This window comes from Rhea pennata, chromosome 2, assembly GCF_028389875.1.
Source record: "Rhea pennata isolate bPtePen1 chromosome 2, bPtePen1.pri, whole genome shotgun sequence".
Classification (NCBI taxonomy): Eukaryota; Metazoa; Chordata; class Aves; order Rheiformes; family Rheidae; genus Rhea; species Rhea pennata.
Window position 1 is genome coordinate 145,989,547 of NC_084664.1, and position 14,709 is coordinate 146,004,255.

The window sequence follows — 14,709 nt, forward strand, 5'->3', positions numbered from 1 at the left end:
ACTGATAGGGATATAACATAATACTCAACTTGCATTTGACGGTTTTATAAAATGTATGTGTAAATGCACCTGTACACAGATGTCTTCATGATTAAGTGTAATATGTCACTTCAGGAGCAATTTTAATTTACCTGGCATGGTGCTATTTGGCCTATTTCAAGGGAAATGAATAGGCTGGTCAGGAGTATTTTTAGGAGCTGGAAAGTGTCATCTTTGGCAGGGATGACTTAGCAGTACTCAGAAAGGGAGTGAACTTCATCACAGCCTGGGAAAACATCCCAACCCGCCTGTTACTTTGGTGGCAGATTTTTAACAAAGGCCTTTCGGAGACCCGTTCAACACATCCTCTAAATCTGGTTCCAATAAGTAAGGAAGAGAAAAGCTGTCTGGTTTATAGCAATTAACTATACAGGCAAGCATCCACAGTATACATACAAATGCATATAATCATATGCTAAATCTGATTCAGTTGAAAGCTTTTGCACAATCACCCTTAATATGAGACACATGCTTTTCATTATAATGCAAATAAAACATTTTAAATCAGTTTGACATGATTTCAACAGTGAAGAGAAAAACAGTGGAATGAGAAACGTATCTGGGAGGCAACTAACTGAACAACTCTGCAGTTCCAAGGACAGAAAGCAAAATTTGTCATAACCTAATCAAATATTTACTACAACTCTCACATTGAAATGGTTACAAAAACTAATTACATTCAAGTGCCATTTACTGAAAAGAACAGCAAACCATAGCCTGCATATTAATCAGTTGCCTAAAATACAATTTTTATAATAATAAAGTCAACGTAGTTCCAAGTGCAATACACTTCAAGTTATGACTACTGCAATTTGGTCATGTGCTAAGTTTTTTTTTTCCAATGGCACTTATGAAGAAGCACTAATTAGAGACATGAAGACTGAGTTTTTCAGCTTATTAATCCTTGAGGGTCTGTGGTTACACTACATCCTTCTGCCAATTCTAGGAAACAATCACAGCCTGCTCACTTCCTGCATTTCCCAAGCTAATCGCTTACTATTACTTGCAGAATTTCAGAAGTGAGGAATAAGAGATCTGTAATGAAATGCCTTAATATAGAACAATGCAAGGATCATAATATTAAAAAATATGAAAGAAAACCTGCAGAATTTTAATCTCCTTTAGGTATGTTTTATATAATGCCATATGTAAGATAGTAGCGTTACTATTTTGTTATTTGCTAGTTCAGTGAGCAGTATCTAAAAGCATCAGGATACAAATGCACAAATACTGCCAAAATACTACATCCAGAGGGGGACTTTCAAAAATAACCCTCTCCCCATCTGCCGCCTGGAGGCTGCACAGCCTCTCCTGTCACATCAGCCGGGACGCAGGCTGCAGCCGGCGGCAGGAACGGGCGAGGGACGGGGTGCCCGTCCTTGGAGCGCCCGCGTCTTCCGCCGCGGCCCTCGAACGCGCCGAGGCTGCAGCACCGGCCTCGCTGCTCCCTTCACGCCGGGGAGCCCAGCAGCCCCGTGCCGAGGCTGCAGCACCGGCCTCGCTGCTCCCTGCCACGCGGGGAGCCCAGCAGCCCCGCGCCGAGGCTGCAGCACCGGCCTCGCTGCTCCCTTCACGCCGGGGAGCCCAGCAGCCCCGCGCCGAGGCTGCAGCACCGGCCTCGCTGCTCCCTGCCACGCGGGGAGCCCAGCAGCCCCGCGCCGAGGCTGCAGCACCGGCCTCGCTGCTCCCTTCACGCCGGGGAGCCCAGCAGCCCCGCGCCGAGGCTGCAGCACCGGCCTCGCTGCTCCCTTCACGCGGGGAGCCCAGCAGCCCCACGCCGAGGCTGCAGCACCGGCCTCGCTGCTCCCTTCACGCGGGGAGCCCAGCAGCCCCACGCCGAGGCTGCAGCACCGGCCTCGCTGCTCCCTTCACGCGGGGAGCCCAGCAGCCCCGCGCCGAGGCTGCAGCACCGGCCTCGCTGCTCCCTTCACGCCGGGGAGCCCAGCAGCCCCGCGCCGAGGCTGCAGCACCGGCCTCGCTGCTCCCTTCACGCCGGGGAGCCCAGCAGCGCCACGCCGAGGCTGCAGCACCGGCCTCGCTGCTCCCTGCCACGCGGGGAGCCCAGCAGCCCCGCGCCGAGGCTGCAGCACCGGCCTCGCTGCTCCCTACCACGCGGGGAGCCCAGCAGCCCCACGCCGAGGCTGCAGCACCGGCCTCGCTGCTCCCTGCCACACGGGGAGCCCAGCAGCCCCGCGCCGAGGCTGCAGCACCGGCCTCGCTGCTCCCTTCACGCGGGGAGCCCAGCAGCCCCGCGCCGAGGCTGCAGCACCGGCCTCGCTGCTCCCTTCACGCGGGGAGCCCAGCAGCCCCGCGCCGAGGCTGCAGCACCGGCCTCGCTGCTCCCTTCACGCGGGGAGCCCAGCAGCCCCGCGCCGAGGCTGCAGCACCGGCCTCGCTGCTCCCTGCCACGCGGGGAGCCCAGCAGCCCCGCGCCGAGGCTGCAGCACCGGCCTCGCTGCTCCCTTCACGCCGGGGAGCCCAGCAGCCCCACGCCGAGGCTGCAGCACCGGCCTCGCTGCTCCCTGCCACGCGGGGAGCCCAGCAGCCCCACGCCAAGGCTGCAGCACCGGCCTCGCTGCTCCCTTCACGCCGGGGAGCCCAGCAGCCCCGCGCCGAGGCTGCAGCACCGGCCTCGCTGCTCCCTTCACGCCGGGGAGCCCAGCAGCCCCGCGCCGAGGCTGCAGCACCGGCCTCGCTGCTCCCTGCCACGCGGGGAGCCCAGCAGCGCCACGCCGAGGCTGCAGCACCGGCCTCGCTGCTCCCTGCCACGCGGGGAGCCCAGCAGCCCCACGCCGAGGCTGCAGCACCGGCCTCGCTGCTCCCTGCCACACGGGCAGCCCAGCAGCCCCGCGCCGAGGCTGCAGCACCGGCCTCGCTGCTCCCTTCACGCGGGGAGCCCAGCAGCCCCGCGCCGAGGCTGCAGCACCGGCCTCGCTGCTCCCTTCACGCCGGGGAGCCCAGCAGCCCCACGCCGAGGCTGCAGCACCGGCCTCGCTGCTCCCTTCACGCCGGGGAGCCCAGCAGCCCCACGCCGAGGCTGCAGCACCGGCCTCGCTGCTCCCTGCCACGCGGGGAGCCCAGCAGCCCCGCGCCGAGGCTGCAGCACCGGCCTCGCTGCTCCCTTCACGCCGGGGAGCCCAGCAGCCCCACGCCAAGGCTGCAGCACCGGCCTCGCTGCTCCCTTCACGCCGGGGAGCCCAGCAGCCCCGCGCCGAGGCTGCAGCACCGGCCTCGCTGCTCCCTTCACGCCGGGGAGCCCAGCAGCCCCACGCCGAGGCTGCAGCACCGGCCTCGCTGCTCCCTTCACGCCGGGGAGCCCAGCAGCCCCGCGCCGAGGCTGCAGCACCGGCCTCGCTGCTCCCTGCCACGCGGGGAGCCCAGCAGCCCCGCGCCGAGGCTGCAGCACCGGCCTCGCTGCTCCCTGCCACGCGGGGAGCCCAGCAGCCCCGCGCCGAGGCTGCAGCACCGGCCTCGCTGCTCCCTTCACGCGGGGAGCCCAGCAGCCCCGCGCCGAGGCTGCAGCACCGGCCTCGCTGCTCCCTTCACGCGGGGAGCCCAGCAGCCCCGCGCCGAGGCTGCAGCACCGGCCTCGCTGCTCCCTGCCACGCGGGGAGCCCAGCAGCCCCGCGCCGAGGCTGCAGCACCGGCCTCGCTGCTCCCTTCACGCCGGGGAGCCCAGCAGCCCCGCGCCGAGGCTGCAGCACCGGCCTCGCTGCTCCCTTCACGCCGGGGAGCCCAGCAGCCCCGCGCCGAGGCTGCAGCACCGGCCTCGCTGCTCCCTGCCACGCGGGGAGCCCAGCAGCCCCGCGCCGAGGCTGCAGCACCGGCCTCGCTGCTCCCTTCACGCCGGGGAGCCCAGCAGCCCCGCGCCGAGGCTGCAGCACCGGCCTCGCTGCTCCCTGCCACGCGGGGAGCCCAGCAGCCCCGCGCCGAGGCTGCAGCACCGGCCTCGCTGCTCCCTGCCACGCGGGGAGCCCAGCAGCCCCGCGCCGAGGCTGCAGCACCGGCCTCGCTGCTCCCTGCCACGCGGGGAGCCCAGCAGCCCCGCGCCGAGGCTGCAGCACCGGCCTCGCTGCTCCCTTCACGCCGGGGAGCCCAGCAGCCCCGCGCCGAGGCTGCAGCACCGGCCTCGCTGCTCCCTTCACGCGGGGAGCCCAGCAGCCCCGCGCCGAGGCTGCAGCACCGGCCTCGCTGCTCCCTGCCACGCGGGGAGCCCAGCAGCCCCGCGCCGAGGCTGCAGCACCGGCCTCGCTGCTCCCTGCCACGCGGGGAGCCCAGCAGCCCCACGCCGAGGCTGCAGCACCGGCCTCGCTGCTCCCTGCCACGCGGGGAGCCCAGCAGCCCCGCGCCGAGGCTGCAGCACCGGCCTCGCTGCTCCCTTCACGCCAGGGAGCCCAGCAGCCCCGCGCCGAGGCTGCAGCACCGGCCTCGCTGCTCCCTGCCACGCGGGGAGCCCAGCAGCCCCGCGCCGAGGCTGCAGCACCGGCCTCGCTGCTCCCTTCACGCCGGGGAGCCCAGCAGCCCCACGCCGAGGCTGCAGCACCGGCCTCGCTGCTCCCTTCACGCCAGGGAGCCCAGCAGCCCCGCGCCGAGGCTGCAGCACCGGCCTCGCTGCTCCCTGCCACGCGGGGAGCCCAGCAGCCCCGCGCCGAGGCTGCAGCACCGGCCTCGCTGCTCCCTTCACGCCGGGGAGCCCAGCAGCCCCGCGCCGAGGCTGCAGCACCGGCCTCGCTGCTCCCTTCACGCGGGGAGCCCAGCAGCCCCACGCCGAGGCTGCAGCACCGGCCTCGCTGCTCCCTTCACGCCGGGGAGCCCAGCAGCCCCGCGCCGAGGCTGCAGCACCGGCCTCGCTGCTCCCTGCCACGCGGGGAGCCCAGCAGCCCCGCGCCGAGGCTGCAGCACCGGCCTCGCTGCTCCCTTCACGCCGGGGAGCCCAGCAGCCCCGCGCCGAGGCTGCAGCACCGGCCTCGCTGCTCCCTTCACGCGGGGAGCCCAGCAGCCCCACGCCGAGGCTGCAGCACCGGCCTCGCTGCTCCCTTCACGCGGGGAGCCCAGCAGCCCCACGCCGAGGCTGCAGCACCGGCCTCGCTGCTCCCTTCACGCGGGGAGCCCAGCAGCCCCACGCCGAGGCTGCAGCACCGGCCTCGCTGCTCCCTGCCACGCGGGGAGCCCAGCAGCCCCGCGCCGAGGCTGCAGCACCGGCCTCGCTGCTCCCTTCACGCCGGGGAGCCCAGCAGCCCCGCGCCGAGGCTGCAGCACCGGCCTCGCTGCTCCCTTCACGCGGGGAGCCCAGCAGCCCCACGCCGAGGCTGCAGCACCGGCCTCGCTGCTCCCTTCACGCGGGGAGCCCAGCAGCCCCACGCCGAGGCTGCAGCACCGGCCTCGCTGCTCCCTTCACGCCGGGGAGCCCAGCAGCCCCACGCCGAGGCTGCAGCACCGGCCTCGCTGCTCCCTGCCACGCGGGGAGCCCAGCAGCCCCGCGCCGAGGCTGCAGCACCGGCCTCGCTGCTCCCTGCCACGCGGGGAGCCCAGCAGCCCCACGCCGAGGCTGCAGCACCGGCCTCGCTGCTCCCTGCCACGCGGGGAGCCCAGCAGCCCCGCGCCGAGGCTGCAGCACCGGCCTCGCTGCTCCCTTCACGCGGGGAGCCCAGCAGCCCCGTGCCGAGGCTGCAGCACCGGCCTCGCTGCTCCCTTCACGCGGGGAGCCCAGCAGCCCCGCGCCGAGGCTGCAGCACCGGCCTCGCTGCTCCCTGCCACGCGGGGAGCCCAGCAGCCCCGCGCCGAGGCTGCAGCACCGGCCTCGCTGCTCCCTTCACGCGGGGAGCCCAGCAGCCCCACGCCGAGGCTGCAGCACCGGCCTCGCTGCTCCCTGCCACGCGGGGAGCCCAGCAGCCCCGGCCTCCCCACAGCGCCCCGCTCCGCCAGCCACCCCGACCCGCTGGACGACTGCATGTAACTTCTGCCACAGACGTCCCACTTTCCACTGGCCGTCACTGAGGCATTCGACAGAGGAACAGACCGGGGAAAACTAAACTCTACAGTCTAAAATTTTAGGCACTCAGCTGGGAAAAGTGAGACTTTATCCATTTGTTTTTCCAGCTGTTAGTTCTTATTTTTTATTTCGTTTTATCTCCTGGAACAAGGACAGGAAATGTATTTCTCCTCTATCCTAGCCTCTTTCTCCACTCAGAATAGTAATTTAGAGTGGGAACCGAAATGACACTTACCTGTCTAAAACAGAACTTCACCAGTATTTTAGTATCTATGTACATAAGAGCAAGTAAGTATCATGCCTTCACCACGTCAAGAGCCTGAGATGCCACAGCTCTCTGCAAAGGTCCGTTTAAGTGTTTATGGTTGAGCTGCCATTTTTTATTCCAATTATCATCAATTTATGATGTCTTTATAACACAGTGAAATCAAGTAATTGAGATTTGTATGACTAAAACTTCCAGTACCTACTTGTAACTATAGATACAAAAACACAAAGAATTGACTGTCATGTCCACTCAGTACTGCTCTGATACAATTAAGCAGTATGAAGGGAACAATACTCTTAGGAGAATTATTTAGTCATAAAAAGAACTCAGTTTGCCGAGCATTGAAAGTTGGTAATTTAGGAACTGAAACCAAACTTGGGCAGAAAATGGAAAAACAGAATCTTAGACTTTTTGTTTGAAATGATGGTTTCATTTTGAAAACTGCCAAGTTTTTCTTTCTCTTTTTAAAAGGGAGCTAAAATATTAAAACTCTCCCAAACATAAATTCTAATTCTAGTTTGAATATCGTCTTTGTTCAGTCTGAAACAGAGGTTTTCTTTACTGTTTTGATTTGGCAACAAACCACCAAATCAGTTATTTGCATAACTCCACTTTGAACATAATAAGATGTCAGGCAAAAAAGAAATCCTGCATATAAAAGAAAATAAAAAAAGGAAATAATCTATCAACTCTTCAGTAAACATTGCTCAGAAAACAGTTTAAGTCCCAAGATTCTCATTAAAAAGGCATTAATAACCTGGAAGAAATCCAAAAAAGGTCAACAATAATGATAATAGGATTACAGGGCAATATTTATGAAGGAAGATTAAGGCAATGCAATTTGTGTATTCCAAGATAAAAAGAAATACTGGCAACACTGTGTTTATCATGGGGAGGAGAAATGCAGCTGGAAAATTGTGTAGAAAACAATGCAATATCAATATAGGAGTCTTGCTGTGGTGCATATTATTTCATGAATAATCACTTGAAATAAAAACTGAAGGTTGGTGGGAGTTGGGCACAGTAAAAATTAGCTGGAACATATTCAGAATACTTTTAATGTAATTGGGGAATCAGAAAGCTATTTTAAACATTGACATAAGTAATAGAGATTGCAATTTAAAAGCAGAGCACAAAAAGAAGTCTCCTTGGGGAAGATTCCTAATGGCCTCTTACGTATGCACAGTATTTCTTTACATGTAGGTGAAGCAGGCTGAAAACCACAGAAAACAGCCAGGCGAAACAGAAAATTCACTGGAGTAAATACACAAATTTGCATAGCATATTCTATCTCACATATCTTTTAGAGCAAATACTAAGTATGTGCAGTGTATACAGCATCAATTTCTCTTCTCTCTCTCCCTCTCGCGCGCGCTTTTTTTTTTTTTTTTATTTTGGCAGAGGACCTCATATTCCATTCTGAATTAACAGAGGGTAGAAAACCTGCTTGAATATGTAAGATTTTTTTTTGACTAAAAATGACAGCTGTTGCCATCTTCCACACCTGCCTCAACTCTGAGCCCTAAGCCCCGTGGCCACTCTTACGCTGGGACTCAGCTGCTGCCTGTTCTTGACCCAGGACCATGTCTCAGACCTCTTTAGGAGACCTGCTCCAAAAGGCATTCGGAGCTAAAAGATGATGTGATGGCACATGTGTCTCATCCTATGCAGCAGCCTGGTGGCTGTGTCACTCCTCATAAAATTCTCATATCTGAACCCCCTGGCAGTTTGAACTCAGCCCACCCACGGTCAGAGAGCAACTTTAAGGACCAGTGCACACAGCACCCTAGAGTGAGAGCTTCCCATTAAAGAAGCATGTCCCATTTTATGTAAATCTAGAGCAATATGGGGATAATTAATGGGCCAGAGAAAGAGGTTATGGTATGTGTTCTGGGAACTCTGTTTCAAATCCCTGATAAAACAGTTAATTACATAAAGTAGAACAGCCTCCATGGGAGATGGCTCTGTGAGTCCCCCCAGACCAGCAGCCTGGTGACTAGGGCACTCTTCTCACATGTGCTGAAGTCCATCATCCAACAGAGGCAGAAACAGACTCTTAAATATAAACTTCTTTCCCCCTTCCTTACTGAATAAGGTAACAGGGGTCTCTCTATTTTCCGTGAGAAACGACATAGGTATCGAGCTCCAGAAGATGATTTGTGCCCATGGCTCTTGACTGCGGGCAGTCTGTACCTCCAGTCCAGCAGTCAGCAGCTACTCATCTTTGACAGGTGGGGTTTAGGCCTCTGTCCTTCACTTGCTATTTCCTCCAGAAAAAAACCACCACCAAACAACAATAAAACCCTATTGCTGTGTTTTCCTTTGCCACTTGCTAGCTTCTGTATTAGATATGTGTTTTTCACTGTAATGTCTGGGAACTTGGTGAGCCCTGGGAATCTTTTGAGCAATAAGAGACATATGTTTTGAGAGTCTACCTCCCAATCACTAACTGCTTTTGAGTATACAAAGCAGCACCTGAAAGAGTTTTTAGAAGCTAATGAATCCTAAAATTTGTGATGCAGAATTGAAAAATCTTTTTTTCGGGCCAATTTAATGTAATAGGAACTTGTACATACAGATTCAAAAATACGGAACACTTTGAAGTCAAAACACTGTGTAGCTGCTACACGTTTGAAAGAAGTACTTGGCTGTTGGAACATGTTGTCCATAGCAATACATGGAAGTCTGAACAAATTCAAGGTTTACATCTAATACATATAAAATCCAAAAATAAAAAATAGTGATATAGTAACATTGTTTTAAAAACTTTACGATAGTCTTTTGCTCAAAATATTTCTCTGTTAGAGTTATAAAGCACTTTTTTTACTTCAGTAGAATTTATTTGGGTTAGCTCCTAAAAATACTTCAGCATTGCAATGCTGAACTCCTAGGTGTCCTGCTGACCAATGAAATTCTCAGTACAAAATCAGACACAGCATTTCTCCATGTAATAATGGCACCTGGAGCAGCGGTCCTCAGAAACAGGACAAACAGCAAATGCTTAAGCTTATCAGGGATGAACAGAAGAGGAAAAGGCATCTAATTAGACCTACTGACCTAAATAGAGATAGGCATCAACTTCCAAGCGTGATCTTCAATCACAAGCCTCATTCTGCAACTAAATACCTGAGACTGAACCTCCTTTCTATTAAAAAAAAAGGCATACAAAAAAAGACAGAGCTTGGCTCCAATAAATGCTAACAGCACAGCTGTTGGAGACCTCTTGCAGGCTACAGGAGATGTGGGTGGGAATCATCACACTAACTGGAGATGTCTCTAATGTAGGCACCTATATCCAGGCCAATGTTTAGTCAATACAGTTTTAATCAGTGTAATCAGAGAGTGCAGTTCATTCATCTTCTTTTAAAGTAAATGTTTACAGTTAGTCAGAAAAGTCGCACGCTAGATTCACTGATCTTACTACTTTTATGTCCTTTGAACCAAAGCAGGACCTTAGTCAAATTGCTCAGGCAGAGACAACTACAGCTAGATTACAGATATGAAAGTTAGGCCAGACTAACTACAGCCCATCACTGCTCTGCCTGGTTGGCTCAAGACCATGAGCTCCCACCCCCTCACCTTGGAAACAGCCTCCATAATCACCAGAACAGGACAGATTCACCTGTTAAACTGTCCCGCTCTCCGTAAGCAATTCAAGTCCCCGGGCCACAGAAAGACAGTCAGACCCCATCTGTAGTCCAGACCAAAAATAATCTAAGGAGAGCTGTAGATTCAAACCTCACCTCTTCCCACATCACACGTGCTCAGTGAGTTACGCGAGACAGACGAGCCCCCCGGTGCTGGCTCTGCTGGGTCTGTTGACCCAACTGAGCGGGACTCGTTCCAGAACTGCCATAGCGATGATAACCGCTCTGGAGCGCGCGGCAGGACCGGGAGCAAACAGCGGTCTCCACGGCGCTGCCCGGTCATCTGCTCAGGTTTAAAGCAGCAACTCTACAAGACACAAAGCCCTGGCAGAGTGCTAATATCCATGCTAGTCCTAGGGTGTAAGATCTGAGAACAGCACAGACTTGTACTAGAACACTGCATCTTTTCTTTTGAAGGGAGATATGTGTATTTTAATCTCCTTGTGAAGTATACTCTGGTACTGTTGTATCCATGGAGACAGAGTCTTTAATAACTCCCTGTGCTAGCAGGTCAAGTAAGCAAATCTACACAGCTCCATAGCAACTGACGTGGAATTAAAACGGCTCCCATCAGTAAAATATGCAGGAGGGCTCACTGCAAACAGATGTATTATCTGGAAACACTTACTTAAAAAAAAAATCATCAGCAGCTATTTTGAGTAGGCTCAAAACGAAGAGTCAAGAAAGGGGAGAAAAGCAAAAATAAACAAGAGAAAGGTCAAAAACTGCCACAGCTGTATTCATTACATTCAATGCTAGAGAAGATCTCAAACATTATTGTTCCCCTCAAAATTATGAAGTCTACCTATAAAAAAGGGAAAATAGTGACACAAAATTCTACAGGAAATAAATTTTGCATATCATTAGATTTGAATACTAGGATGGGCATGACGTCTGCCTTTGGTCTGCTGTCAGACACGGTAGGGAAGTGAAACAAGGCATGTACTCATATCCAAGGCAAATGACCTATACGCAAGCACTCCCTCCCTTATTGCCCTGAAGATGTTCTAAAAAGCAGATGGAAAGCCTTCCAGAAGCACAAGTAATTGACCACTGCCCATCTGCTCCTTTCCAAACACTGAATTGCTTAAAAAAAAAAAAGAAAAAGAAAAAAGAATAAAGAAAAAAATCAGTGCTCAAGGTAAAGCCACCCTTATCAAGTTTAAGTTACTCAAGGAACCTGGGCTTTGTTCTTCCTGTTCTCACTTACAAACTCTTCTGTACTATTCAGAGAATTTATGCTTTACACTTATAAATAAACAGTCATATCCAAATTATTTCTTAATAAATAATTTAAGGAGAGACAAAAAAAGAGTCTTACTTATGGTTACAGGCAAAATATTCCACCATTTGTTATCAATTTAATTCACTCAGGTTATCTTCAGAACATTTTTTTTGTAAGATCAAGTATTTAAGTTACACTGAATCAGATTCAGCTCACCTCCTCATTTCAGTATCTATATACATTTGATACTAGCCACATATTTAATTATTTGAATATTCCAAGGAATGAAAGCACCCATCTTCCCATCCTCACTGCACATGTAAAGTTATGACTGACTGCAGGATGGGAGCATAGTGCACTCCAATTAAACCCTGCATTTACAACTGGATTAATTGTTTTTGACATACTCTTGTTCTTAATTCCACCCCCTTCAAAGAAAGTACAATCTTGGAATGTGGGTTATAAGTGACAGCAGAGAGATACATTATGCTGAGTTTTTGTCATCAGCTTCACTTTTGTATGAAGCTGCTTTTAAAATGAAGCATACCGATTTATTTTTGGGATCAGCCAAGGCAAATTTTTACCATCAAATACCTACCTTTGTTGCTGTTTAATCTTTAGAACAAACAGGGTGACTTTGCCTTAGAATACAGTTGCACATATATTACACTAGCAGCATTTAAAAGGCATTTCAATGTAAGAGGTAAAAGTATAACTCATCGTTACAAAGAACAATGAATCTCTTTGCAGGAGGTTGGCTCTAGTCAAGTTAGCACATTCTGTACCTTTGTTCCTGTATTCTGCACCTTCATTCCTGAACAACGGGAATAATTCTGCACAGTCTGCAGACATTCGGTGCAGAGAGCGAACAAAAATTATGCGAATACAAGATACAATGTTGTACACATGCATCAATAAAACATGTCTGCCTACATTTTATCAGTCCTTCTCAAGGTAAAACAAAGAAAATCCTGTCATTGTATCTAACTCCAATCAGAAAGATAAAGTTCTTCAGAGTAAACGTTATCTCCAGAACTACCTCTAAGACAATCTTCTCCCAGATCTTCTACATGAACTGATCCGTTTTTAAGTGACACATACACATATATGTTTGAGTCGGATGTTATTATTCTCACTTTATCTTACCAAATTGAGATTCTGCAATGACAAAGGATCTGTAAAATTGTAAAGTCAGGTCTCAGTAATATAAGCTAAATCAGCAAATTTACGTTTTGTTTTTGAAACAACCAAATAAGGTGACTTTGCCATTAAAATACAGATATGTTTAGATATATGCAAGTAATATGGATAATCTCATCTGTCAATTTTACGTTAATGGATTACTAGTCACTGCTCTTGCCTTGCACAAGATGAGCTGAAGAGTAAGTTTCTGGTTACTCAGTATTCCAGGAATCTAATCAGTATTCAAGAAAAAAAAAGAAAAGAAAAACAACAGAAGATCAGATAACCATTTCTGGTTTTAAAACATTAAACTACCTTTTCAGTGCTCACAAACAATTTAAGGCCAATACAGGTTGCTCTACCTGTTACTTCCAAAACCCTAAGAGTCCTAACACTTTCAAAAATTAATCTGTTTAGACAGGGACATCCTGCCCTAAGACTTACTCACTTATGAATTGAGAAGAATACCAGGAAGAAGTTGAAAAGACCGTAATGGCAGCATGCGCTGAATACAACTTTACTTATTATGACTGAAAGTTAAATGACATTTTTAACCGATGATTTTTCAGACGACTTTTATTTATTTCTATGAAAACAGATTATGAAAGTACACAGATATTAAACATGGAGAAGGAAGATCACAAAGTGTGCACTGCAACTTCTGAACAACAGATCTGGGCAATGCACTACGTAAAGGAATAAAAGCCTTGGCAACAAAGGTAAGTGGTCTATGTGGTTAATGTTCTGAGATCTTCCTATTAATTTGAACAGAATGAAGCTTTAATGTCTGAATTCTAAATGACTACCATTCCTGAAACGTAATCCATTGCAGTTCAACTGCACTATAATCCAAAGTGCTATTATTTTAGCCAGATTCAGTAACAGATGGCCAAATGTTTTACCAGCCGTCAGAGAGAAGAACTTTTCTGTATAGTCTGCTGGTGCCTGGGGTGGTTATCACTGAACAGAGCTGAGAATGATGAACAGCCAGGCTTTAAAGAACTCTGCGGCTCACCTTAGCTGCTGCTCATCTAGGATTCCTTTAATGCAGCAGTGTTTAATCTCTACTCTGTAGGCCCATAAAGGTCTGAAAATAGTTATTTTAACACGTCTGAAAAGTCTTAATGTCTCAAGTCTTAATGACTTCACGTGAAACTTTAGCCATTCAATGGACTCTGTGAGAGATCTCCAACGCAAACCTCACTCAGATCATTCAGTAAACTGGACTGAGGCTGCTCATAACACCAAAAGCAGGAAAGCAAAGACCAGAACTCCTGTCAGAAATGCTGAACACAGTCAGTTGATCAGGTGCCATTCTAGAATTACAGACATTTAAAACCACATACAGCTTTGTGTTGCTTTAAGCTTACAAGCTTTTAAAAAGTTATTGACACAACTCACGCCTGAGATTCCTTTCTTTATCTGTGTTTAACTGTAAGTTAATCATAAATTTCCAGCTTACTTTGAGCATTCTTACGGAAGTCAAAGAATAAGAGAAGAAAGACTGTCCAACAAAGCAAAGCAGTTCCCACTCTCCTTAATAAGATTTGGACATCAGCTGCAGGTGGAATCCTATGGAATCCCATCCATAGGATTAGAAGAATAATGTGAATACATGAAGTGATCATGTTCCTACCTATACATTTACAGAGACTATAGGTCTCAGTACAGCACCTTGAGTCAAAAGCAGCACTATTGCTAATCAAGTATTCTGTATGTCTTTCTTCTGGAGCCATTTTCTGCAACAAATTTTGTTCCTTTTAATACTGCAAAAAACGAATCACACTGAAGAGAGGGATTCTTTCTAAAATTCTGGGACAGATTTTAAGCCAATGCTAAGTGATCATGTCAATTTGGTCTTTTCATCTCATTTTGAAATTTATTTTGAAATAAAATGAAATATAACATTGCTGTGATCCACGTTTAATGTAGAATATCTCCAGCTATCACAAATGCATAACATTTCTATGATCATAAAACTTTCAGAGGTTTAGCAAGATGCAGCAATGATGCATTCTAGGATTAAGTATGGTTCACTATGCAGCCATCATAAATTATGAATGATATTCCAAATCTAGTCTGTTATTACTTTGAGAGCTGAATATGACTTAGATCTATATAATGATGTTTTAGGCTGCTAGAGAAAAGAAAGCTATGCTATATTTGATATTTTTAATCACGGAAAAGAAAGATGAAGTTATATTGCTGGAGTTGCAAAAAAACGCTGGAGCTTGAGAACAGCTTACAAAAGTCCCAAGGGTTCATTCTCAGTGCTATCGCACTCTGACATTTCCTGAATTATCTAAATATTTGTGTGAGTGTTACTTCTGAGATTCAGCATGTTCTAAGAAAACAA

The 14,709-nt window shown here is 50.6% G+C and overlaps 1 protein-coding gene across 2 annotated transcripts in view; it reads right to left on the bottom strand.

The window, feature by feature from the left end:
* SYBU (syntabulin) overlaps positions 1–14,709 on the bottom strand; it is a 47,529-nt gene that overhangs the window by 15,838 nt on the left and 16,982 nt on the right. The gene's annotated exons all lie outside the window — the stretch shown is intronic.